The following is an 11,730-nucleotide window of genomic DNA, read 5'->3' as shown; positions in this document are numbered from 1 at the left end:
CAACCTAAATAGACTATATATATATATATATATATATATATATATATAGACTTTTTTTTTTTTTTTTTTTTTAACCATAAAACTGTACTAAACGTCATGAGTGCAAGGTCATACTTTTGTCACATGTGTTGGGCTCAAAATTTAATCTGAGTTTGTGTGTATACACTACTAGTCAAAGGTTTTTGAAAAATTTTGATTTTTTATGTTTTTTCATAAGTTCACCAAACCTGCATTTATTTGATCCACAGTACAGCAAACATTTTTGACATTTTAAAATGCAATTTATTCCTGTGATTTCAAAGCTGAATTTTTAGCATCATTACTCCAGTCACATGATCCTTCAGAAATCATTCTAATATTCTGATTTGCTGCTCAAAAAAAAAAACATTTATTAATGTTATTGTTGAAAACCGGTGAGTAGAATTTTTTTTAAATAGAAAATTAAAATATATTTTACTAGAAAGTTCAGAAGAACAGCATTGATCTGAAATGGAAAAATAAATCTTTTGTAACATTATAAATGTCTTTATCATCACTTTTGATCAATTTAAAGTAACTTTAAAATAAAATAATAATAACAATAATGAAAAACGTTTCTTGAACAGCAAATCAGCATATCAGAATGATTTCTGAAGGATCATGTGACACTGAAAATTTAGCTTTGATCACAGGAATAAATTACATTTTAAATGTATGTAAAAAATAGAAAGCAGCTATTTTGAATAGTAAAAATATTTCACAATATTACTACTTTTGCTGTATTTTGGATCAAATAAATACAGGCTTGGTGGTGGGTTTTGACTGGTAGTGTACATACATTTTAAAATGAGAAAATAATTTTAATGGCTTAAAATGAATAATGAATTTCCCCTTTCAATTCACTATTATTTATTTTATTACCCCTGTAAATAATTTTTGATCTGATTTGATCCTAATATTTTTTTTTTTGTTGTTGGTTTATTTTCTTAAAATTGTAATTTAAGCATGTCAGCAACTTTAAGTTAACAAATAAGTTTATGATTGGTTGTTTTGCATATACCAGTGGTTCTCAGTCAAGGGACTGGGACCCATTAGAGGGCCTCAGCAAACTTCCAATGGAATATATTATTAATATAATACAATTAATATCAATATTTTAATTAAACAACTAACAGCATTTCTTTATTTTTCTGTTTCTGTTTGTAAAAATATTCAAAACGAGCAGCTTTGTCATAATTGCACCAAAATACTACAGAAAATATTGTATAAAAAAATGTATTGGATGATGATGGGCCTTTGAGTCAAAAAGGTTAAGAACCACTGGCATATACTGTTGCCATATTGTATACATTTTAAGCAAAATGTATGCTAATTTGCAGCATTTTTATTTATTTATTTAGCTTAAAAAAATGAAACTGCTTTTGTTTAAAAAAATGAAAAGTCTCTTTCTTTGTCAATCACAATTACGGAAAAAAAATATATATATTTATATCGCTGCCACGTATATAATGTTTAAAATGTCTGCTTGCTAAAACAATTCTTATTCTCATATTTAACCAAATGCAGTAAGTGTTGATTGACTCACAAACACTTTTCCCTTTCCAGGCCATCCGCACTTAGCTTTTCCTCGCAAGGAACAATTAACTTCTATGGCGTCACAGGAAGTACAAGTTCCCGCCTCCGCCCCGGCGCTGATATCATGTAACTGATTTCAGCGGCTGGTGTGTGTTGTCAGGGTTTTAATGTGTGTGGAAGTGTCTCGCTGTGGGGTTAGAGAACCAGCGCTAATCCCAGGGGATACCTTTGCTTCAGCAATGAAGGCTGATGGGTAAATCTCATGAGGTCAGAGCCGCTTACGCAAGAGCTGCTCCTCTCTGGATGGACACTAAATCATCTGTAGTGAAACTACAATGTGTTATGTAAGACAATTTCATGTTTAGTATTATAATCTCTATCAGCGGGCCAAACGCTATTTACTCGGCAGGGACGCATCTGTGACTGAGGGCTTTTCCTTTTCTGCTTATGTGTTGTTAAGGCACATGGGTGAAGTGAAGAACTTGAAACGTTTTTTTAATGTGAATATATTAGAATCCAAGAAGGACTTTTTTCTAGCAGCATTTTAAATAGCGTTCCTGTTTCCACGTCAAACCGAGTGTAATTTAAATCTATCAGCCGTAGTTCTCAGTCACAACTAGTCAGCCGCTATAGTGAACGTACCAATCAGAAGCTGTCATAGAGGATTAGATTGCTTCGAGACTTAAGCTGTCGCTCCACATTAAGAAAAGGCTTTATGGGCTCTTCACAAGGTCTTCATTGATTGGGTGAAAAGAGAGCAGTCTTCATGTAACTCGTGCTGTCAGACATGAAGTACACATCAGACACATGTCAAGTTATCCAGATACTTCCGCTCTCACCCTTCTAAGTACGCATACGCACTGTCCGTGGATTTTCAATGTATATTTAAGCTTCTTAGTTAAGTTTGCGTATTGTTATTGTGCAACATTACGATTCAATAAGGTTAAAGAAATAGTTCACCCAAAACTGAATATGTACTCACCCTCAGGCCATCCAAGATGTAGATGAGTTTGTTTCTTTATCAGAACAGATTTGGAGAAATTTAGCCTTATGTCACTTGCTCACCAACTGAGAGTCCAAATGGTTGATAAAAACATCACAGTAATCCATAAGTAATTCACATGATTTTATTAAAAGGGTCATCTGATGCCCATTTTCCACAAGTTGATATGATTCTTCAGGGTCTTAATGAGAAGTCTATAACATACTTTGGTTAAAATTTCTCAATGGTAGTGTGAAAAACACTCTTTTTACCTTGTCAAAATCAGCCCTTTTTAGAGCGAGCTATTCTGTTGCATGTTCCTTTAAATGCTAATGAGCTCTGCTTGCCCTCTCTGCCTTGGGATGACGAGCCGTAATGTTTACTTTAGCCGCATTTAGCTGTGAAACTAGCTAACTAGCACACTATTAAGAAAGGCCATTTGCAAAGATGCCTAAAAAACCCTTATACTCACTTCTGCTGTGGGTGAAGCTGCATCAGGAATGATTCGCTCGAACATAGAGGCATATGTAGATCGGGATCGGTGCTTTCCTTTCAAAAACGAAAGTAACGGTAATCCTCTGCGTCTTTAGCGGCGCAGATGTCGGGAGTAAATGACGACTGCTGTTTATTATTACATCCAACAACAGAACACCTCAATCGCTCAATCGTTCAATCGGAGACATTCTTGTCTTCCCCTGCACCTGAGTTGAAACAGTGGAGATCAGAGTCTGACTCTTTCAGCTCGGTGAGGGCGGGTCTAAGGTAAGGCGCTCATGTCAATCAACTATGGTGGGAGCGGCCTCTGTCTGTGTGTCATCACACCGACAAGAAGCTGAGATTGACCTGATTTTAATAAGGGGATATTACTTTTAAAGATGAAAAAAATACCACTGGGTGGATTTTTATCATTGTAGGGTGGTTGTGTACACAAACTGCCAACAAACATTAATGTTTAAACAACATGTAAAAGTGAGTTCTGCGTCTGATGACCACTTTAAGACATTTTTAACTTCTAATTGCTGATTCTGGTTGAAAAGGTTCTCCAGTGAAAAAGTTGTAAAGGAGAGAAATGCACACAGATCAAACAACATTTACAAGCAAGAAAACAGTTTTAAACAAATAGGTTGGTGGATTTTGATGTGAGAGGAAAACAGAGGATGGACTTTTTCACTGGAGGTAGCGTTTTCATGAATTATAGCCAGAAATGTAATTTTAGCCAGAAGTGATGGTTTAAAGTATAAAACGTTTCAGGGCTGAATTTGTTTATTACAAACACGCAATTTAACAAGACATTAACTGATGGACTGGAGACGTGTGGATTACTTGTGGATTATTGTGATTGCTGTTATCATCTGTTTAGACTCTTGTTCTGATGGCATCTATTCACTGCAGAGGACGTAATGCTAAATTTCTCCAAATCGGTTTTGATGAAGAAACTTGTCTACATATTGGATGACCTCAAGGTAAGTACATTTTTAACACATTTTTATTGATTTATTCTTTAAGTGCACAGTGAACAAACAACAAGGCTGTATTGTAATGAACCATAATAAGTCATTAAAATCTTTAAAACTTTAATGACATTACTAGCACTTCAAATGTACACTGACTTTATCTATACATGATCTAGTCAAAAGTTTACATACCTTGCAGAATCTACAAAATGTTTATTATTTTACCAAAATAAGAGGGGTCATTCAAAATGCATGCTATTTGTTTTTATAATAGTTGATAATAGTTGAATTTATAAAAACGTCCCCATTCAAAAGTTTACATACACTTGATTCTTAAAACTCTTGTTACCTGAATGATCAACAGCTTTTTTTTTTGTGATAGTTGTTCATAAGTCGCTTATTTTTCCTGAACAGTTAAACTGCCTGCTGTTCTTCAAATAAAATCCTTCAGGTCCCACAAATTCTTAGGTTTTTCTGCATTTTTGTGTATTTGAATCATTTCCAACAATAACTGTATAATTTTGAGATCCATCTTTTCACACTAAAGACAACTGAGGGACTCATATGCAACTATTACACAAGGTTCAAACACTCACTGATGCTTCAGAATGAAAAATTATGCATTAAGAGCCAGGGATGTAAACCTTTGAACAGAATGAGGATGTGTACATTTTTCTTATTTTGCCTAAATATCATACTTTTTCATTTAGTACTGCCCTTCAGAAGCTACAGAAGATAATTAAAAAGATAGTAACCCAATAATTTCTAAAAAAAAAAAAACACTTGCAGTCTTAACTAACTGGATCTTAAAGTTGATTTTAGCTTCAGATTTCAGACTCATGGCTCAAGAGATGATTTGAAGTCCAGAGGAAGTCTCTTCAGTTTCAACCGCTCTTAAAAGTAATCTTTGTTGTTGCATAACTATTGGCCCTGATCAACAGCCCCAGATTCTGTGACGAGTGAGGACAGCCCAGCATCCAGCCTGCGTTTCTTTGACCTCGCTATTTCCCCAACGGAATGAAAAAGTTGGAAGAAAAACAGCAGATCTGACTTGTGAATTTACCTCCCGCTGACACATGAATATGCAGCCCGAATATTATTATTAACAATTCAGAAGTGCCTCATTAAAGATAACTTATAATTTAGGCTCTCAGCATCCAGCAAATCTAAGAACCATTTCAATTTTTCAGGAACCGTGGCAAACATTCAATTTAATGATAAATTAACAATTTAACAATTTAATCTTGTTTTTTCTGACCTATTTTCACATTTCAAATGCCACAATTTGTTTGCAACCCAGCAAAAGGGAAATCAAGGTCGCGCTAAAAAAACAGTTCAATATGCTTAAATAAATAATAAACGTGATTTTTTTTTAAATTAGATCAAACATGAAAAGAATGATGCACATTTGTTCCCTTGTATCGGAAATAATAACAACAGGCCTCATTTTCATAGACTGCATGTGTTTCATCCCGTAAGGTTAAAGGTTAATGACAGCAGATGTTTTACTTTATTCTTTTCAGTTAGGCTGCATGTCACATGTTTCTCAGGTTCAGATCAGTAATCATACATGTGGCACAAAACAACAAGCTTAGATACATGTCACATGGCTTTTTCTTCAGTGAATCGTTACAACCTGAACATCCTATCAAAGATCTGTTTGTCTGTATTTAACCTTCAATACTACAATATTTGATGTTTATCACCTTGGAAACAGATTTTCTTGTTTAATGAACTGAAGATCACTTCGTAAAGCTTTTATTTGTTAGTTTATAGAGCATTTCAAGAGTCACTTATGTCACATATTTCTTAAGCAAAACTATTTGTTTATCTGTGTTAAAGGCTCACATAAATGGTTTTCTAAAATTCAGGGTCAGTGTACAAAATAAGTCCTTGCCTTTGTGAGTTGCAGTTTGAAGTCCCGTTTGAATTTATTTCATGATTTAAATGTTTTTTTTATTATTATTTGAATTTCACATTTAAAAAATGTTTGAATACACAATTCACTGTAAAAAAAAAAAAAACTACAACATTATATTTATTCATGCAACTTAGAAGCAGCAAGTCCAAGATTGCTTATAATTAAGCTATGCTTGCTGGTTTCATTACATTCATGTCAATTTAATCATAATAAATATATAACCTCAGTGTACTGGGATTCAGTGTACTTTAAAGCAGTTTGTTTGCATTTGAGTTGGAAATGCTTATGAATTAATAATTATTCCATAGTATTCATTACCAGTTTTATAGGTTTATCTTTCATCTTTTTTAGATTATGCTGAGCTTGCAGTCCCACATGTTATTAATATCTATTATCGCTCCGATATCTGATTTGTAATTAAAATAATCTTTGAAGCTAGGACCTTTTATGTTATGAAAGTCATGACGTTCAAATATTTTTGTATAATTGACTGTTGTCCCAGTCAGCTGATTTTCTACAGAGCTAGTTTCATATCTCTCATATCTGGTCTTTTTTTCTCACATAATAAAATAATTTCAACTCAAAAAATCAATATTTCATGCCACTCACTTATTTACTGTATTTCAAGCATGAGAAATCATAGCAAAATTAATATTACAATTTACACGGCTCTCTGTAATGTTTGATTCTGACTGGCCGAAGGCAATCACAAGAAAAATTACAAGAGGAACCCCCACTGAAACGCGACTGAGCTAGTTTTGGGCTAGTTTTGAATATCAACTGTGTGGGTTTTGTTGTGAATACCTGACAACCCTGTACATGATTCTGATTGGCCAATCATGACAGTGAATATAATATTACAATAACTTACATGACTCTCTCATATCTCTCATCACCTTATTGCCTTTTTCTCTTACAAACTATTTCAGAACAAATCAATTTTTGTGAAAACCTGGCAACCCTATACATGATTCTGATTGGCCAATCAAAACATTTTTTTGCATAATTGAGAGCTGATTTTCTACATAGCGAATTCCAAATCTCTTGTCACCTTATGGTCTTTTTTAACAGGGGTTGTTTTTCATGTCTGTGGGTTGAAACAACCCCAAAAACATGGTATTTAGCCCTTAGAATGCAAATTTTACTAGGGGAATACAGCCAAAAAACATGTATTGTAGCAACTGGGTGGGTTTTGTTGTGAAAACCTGACAACCCTGTACATGATTCTGATTGGCCAATCATGACATTGAATATAATATTACAAAAACTTACATGACTCTCTGGAACACATGATCAGTGTTGCCAAGTCTGTGATTTTCCCAAGGAATTGGGCTACTTTAAAACCATTTCCGTGGCTGGTTTTCATGTCCAAGGGTTTAAGAGACCCCAATAAAGTAATATTTAGCCTCTGGAATGTGAATTTTACCAGGGGAACCCAGCCAAAAATGTGTATTTTACCACCTGGAATGCGATTTTTACTGAGGGAACCTGGCAACCCTATACATGATTCTGATTAGCCAATCGTGACATTTCATATTGACAGTTGTCTAAAGCAACTGATTCCTCTCTCTTGTCACCTTATGGTCTTTTTTCACATTATAAAATTATTTAAACTCACATCAATATTTCATTTCACTTATTTATACTTAGTGTATTTCAAGTATAAGAAATCATAACAAAATAAATATTACAATAATTTACATGGCTCTCTGTAATTCCTGATTCTGAAGGCAATCAAATATTTTTGCATAATTGACCAAAGCATTTTCTACATAGCAAATTTTATATCACTCATCACCTTATGGCCTTTTTCTTACATGATAAAACAATTCCAACTCAGATCAATGTCATTTGTTTATATCTACTATATTTCAAGTATGTGAAAACATATCAAAATTAATGTTACAATAACTTGCATGGCTTTCTGTAATACATCATCAGTGTTGCCAAGTCCGCGATTTTCCTGTGGAATTGGGCTACTTTAAAACTGTTGCTGTGGGTGGTTTTCATGTCCAAGGGTTAAAGAGACCCCAATAACGTAATATTTAGCCCCTGAATTATGAATTTTACCAGGGGAACCCCACCAAAAAATGTGTATTTTACCCTCTGGAATGCAATTTTTACTGGGGGATCCCTCACAGTAACAAAATTGGGCTAGTTTTGAGTAGCAATTGGATGGGTTTTGTTGTGAAAATCGGCCAACCCTGTCCATGATTCTGATTGGCCAATTGTGACATTCAACCATTTTTTTGTATAATTGACAGTTCTATATCAACTAATTTTCTACATAGCAAATTTCATATCTCTTGTCACCTTATGGTCTTTTTCTCACATCATAAAATGATTTAAACTCAAATCAATATTTAATATGCCTAAATTTATATTTACTCTGTTTCAAGCATGAGAAATCATAGCGTAATGAATATTACAATAACTTACATGGCTCTCTGTAATTCTTGATTATGATTGGCTGAAGGCAATCAAATATGTTTGCTTAACTGACTGTTCTATGTAATTTATTTATATCTACTATACTTTAAGAATGTGAAAACAGCAAAATTAATGTTATAACAGCTTAAAGTCTGCGATTTTACCAAAGAATTGGGCTAAGTTACTTTAACACTGTTGCCATGGGTTGTTTTTCATGTCTGTGAGTTGAAACAACCGTAATAATGTCATATTTAGCCCCTGGAATGTGAATTTTCCTAGGGGAACCTAGGAAAAAAAAAAAGTTTATTGTACCCCCTGGAACACAATTATTGATTGGGCTAATTTTTCTTGTGAAAACTTGGCAACCCAGTACATGATTCTGATTGGCCAAACGTGACATATAAATATTTTTTGCATAATTCAGAATTGTCTAAAGCATCTGATTTTCTACATAGCGAATTTCCACGCCACGAGTTTCTGCCGCGGGTTGTTTTTCATGTCCTCCGGTTGAAGCAACCTGAATTTTACCAGGGGAACCCAGCCAAAAAACATGTATTTTACCTCCCACAATGCGATTTTTACCGGGGGACCCCTACAGAAATGCAACTGTGCTGGTTTTGAATATTGTATAAATTATTCATTAATAACATAGCTCTTTGAAATACGTCATTCTGACTGGCAAAATGATGGCATTGAAATATTTTTCCATAATTGACTGAGTTTGCCCAGGCATAGCTCTTTCATCACTATACGGTCTTTTTTCACAACTCAAATTAATATATCATGTTCCTTTTTTAATTTATATGCTAAGTAGGCATTTAATAAATGGCATAACGCTTGGCTGTACATTATCTCCGTGTTATGATTTAAAGATTAACACTTGTAATTTCATTACTGCACATATGTTCTGTGCAATTCCTTCATCATATCTCCAGTAAAGCTTATATCTGGTACAGTATGATATTGTTTACATGAGTCTTGCAGGTCGCCAAACAATCAGTCCTGAACAAAATTTGGTAAAAAAAAAAAAAAGAGACAACACGGTTGTCACTCTCCTTTTAATATCTAAATCTGTAAGAGCGATGTATGCGATATTAGTCCGCAATTTGAGGTTTCCAGCAGTCTGAATGGTGAGAATGATTTCAGCACCCATCATCTAAGGAGGAGATGAGCAAATTTAACGCAAAAGAGCCCTACAGTGCTTTGCTGCGCACTTCAAAAGATCTTGCCTGTCTGCATAAGCGCTAACCTCCAATCAGAGTCACTCAGATTGCCAATCTTTGTCACTTGGCTGTTAGCGCAGAACCAATGTGGCAGCGCTCATTTGGACACAGTTAAGGCTGGATATCATGAGGTTGACACAGCACGTTTGGAAAGCCTCCTACATGCCGTCAGTCACGTCTTCGCAAAAAAAGGTCCAAGGATAGCTTTGTTTATATTTCCAATTGAATTTCTCCATTTTGATTTGCAAACACTGCAACACAAAAGCCCTGGCTGTGCAGGGGACAGATTTATCCCTTTAATATGAGAGGCCTGACAAACTTTTACGTAACGGATCCTTTAGTGACACACTGGCGATGCTCCAGCTCAGTGGCAGGCATCAAGTGGATACGGAGCTGGGGCGTGGCAGCACTGAATTGCTGTGAAATCCCAGATAAGCTGAGTTTCAGTGGCAGTAGAGCTGGGGCTGAGTGAGTGGGAGGACAAATGCATGAAAAAAGAGCCTTACCATCTGCTGCTGTGACAGTGGCACGAAGGCAGTCCTTCAGGCGAGCCCCTGGATGGAGATCACCCTTCCAAAACAGCCAGGGGTTTGTGAAATCTTCATGAGATTGAAAAGATTTCAGCTGCATTAGATAACAAAATAGACTTTTTCTCAAAAGTAACTTCAATTTTATATACCATCTTTGTGAGGTGTTTTGAGCAACTGGTGTCAAAGTCATTTGTAGGAACAATTTTACGTCAGTTTCCATCCCAAAGTACATTATTTAACATGAAAACTGCTGGAAATGTAGCATTGCATCAACTCTTTAATGGATCTTCTGTAGTGAATGGGTGCAGTCAGAATGAGAGTCCAAACAGCTGATAAAAACTTCTCAATAATCCACACAACTTCAATCGATCAGTTGTTTTGTGAAGCAAAAAGCTGCAAGTAATGTATAGCAAATGCATTGCTCAAAGCTTTAACTAACATTAAATAATAAAACCTTATACTGTTATCTGTAATTGTACCAAATACTCATTGGTGTATTGACATTATGCATGTTTCCCAACATTCACACATAGTGAATCAAATTTGTCATTCCTAAACTGCATCATTACCATTCAAAGCGAAACATTTGAAATTGCGTCCATTACTCAGAGGATGCAGTTTGTCTTGTTGCGAATGCAAAAAGCATGCAAATTAACAAAAGAAAATCCAGCAGTATTACTGAAGGGTGCCAGTCATGGCAAAATGCCTTCTGTCTGATGTTCTCTCAACAGGAAATATATTACAAATGGGGAAAAAAACAGTGGGGAAGGACGCCGACTACCATTCTTTAATTCATTTTCTATCTCTGGGTTGTTCCTGTCAGAGCTTATTAAATCATTAAATAAATAGTTCATTATGAGGCTTGTAAGACTGGCAGTAGGACAATTCATTAAATGGTTTATCAATTAAATTCAAAAACATTTTTAAGCAACTGAAACCAAGCAACTCAATATCATATCAGTAGATATGCTGTAAAATACACTCATATAAAATCATTTTGTTGTATCTATTTAACTTGGCACATTAATTTCTACCCAGAACTGTTACACTTTAGTCCTAAAATACAGAACAGACTAAGCGTTTTCAAGCCATGACTTCCCTTGGGATTGTCTTGGGTATTTTTAGAATGGCAGTTTTAAATTTGTGAGTTAGAAAAGGTCTGTGGTTAACCTTTTCATTGATAAAACATTGCTAACAAGTTGTTAAATAAGGACTACAAGTACCAAAGGGAATTGTAAATCCGTATCCACCTTATTTGTCAACATGGATGTGAGCTATTTTCAGACTTCTGATTCATTAGCCACTACAAGTAGATAACTAGAAGAATAACAGTGCAGTTAAAAATGAAATTAGGTGCGCTACAAACCAGTGTGTTTAGAATTACGGAAATAAATGTACATATTATGATAAGAAATACTGAGCTGTTTTGTGCAAAAAAAAAAAAAACTGGTTGACACTGAAAGCCTCACACATTCAATTTACAGCACTTACAGCAGCTTCATAATTCAAATTTGAGGAAAACACTGTAATTTGTGTGTAACCACACATTTACTTAGTCATACATCTAAAACTGCTATCCACCTTATTCTTTAATGTGGAAGTAAGCATATGAATGAGACTTCCTGTTCATTAGCCG

Source organism: Garra rufa, chromosome 21 (genome assembly GCF_049309525.1).
Source record: "Garra rufa chromosome 21, GarRuf1.0, whole genome shotgun sequence".
Lineage (NCBI taxonomy): Eukaryota > Metazoa > Chordata > Actinopteri > Cypriniformes > Cyprinidae > Garra > Garra rufa.
Note: the sequence above shows the minus strand (reverse complement) of the source record.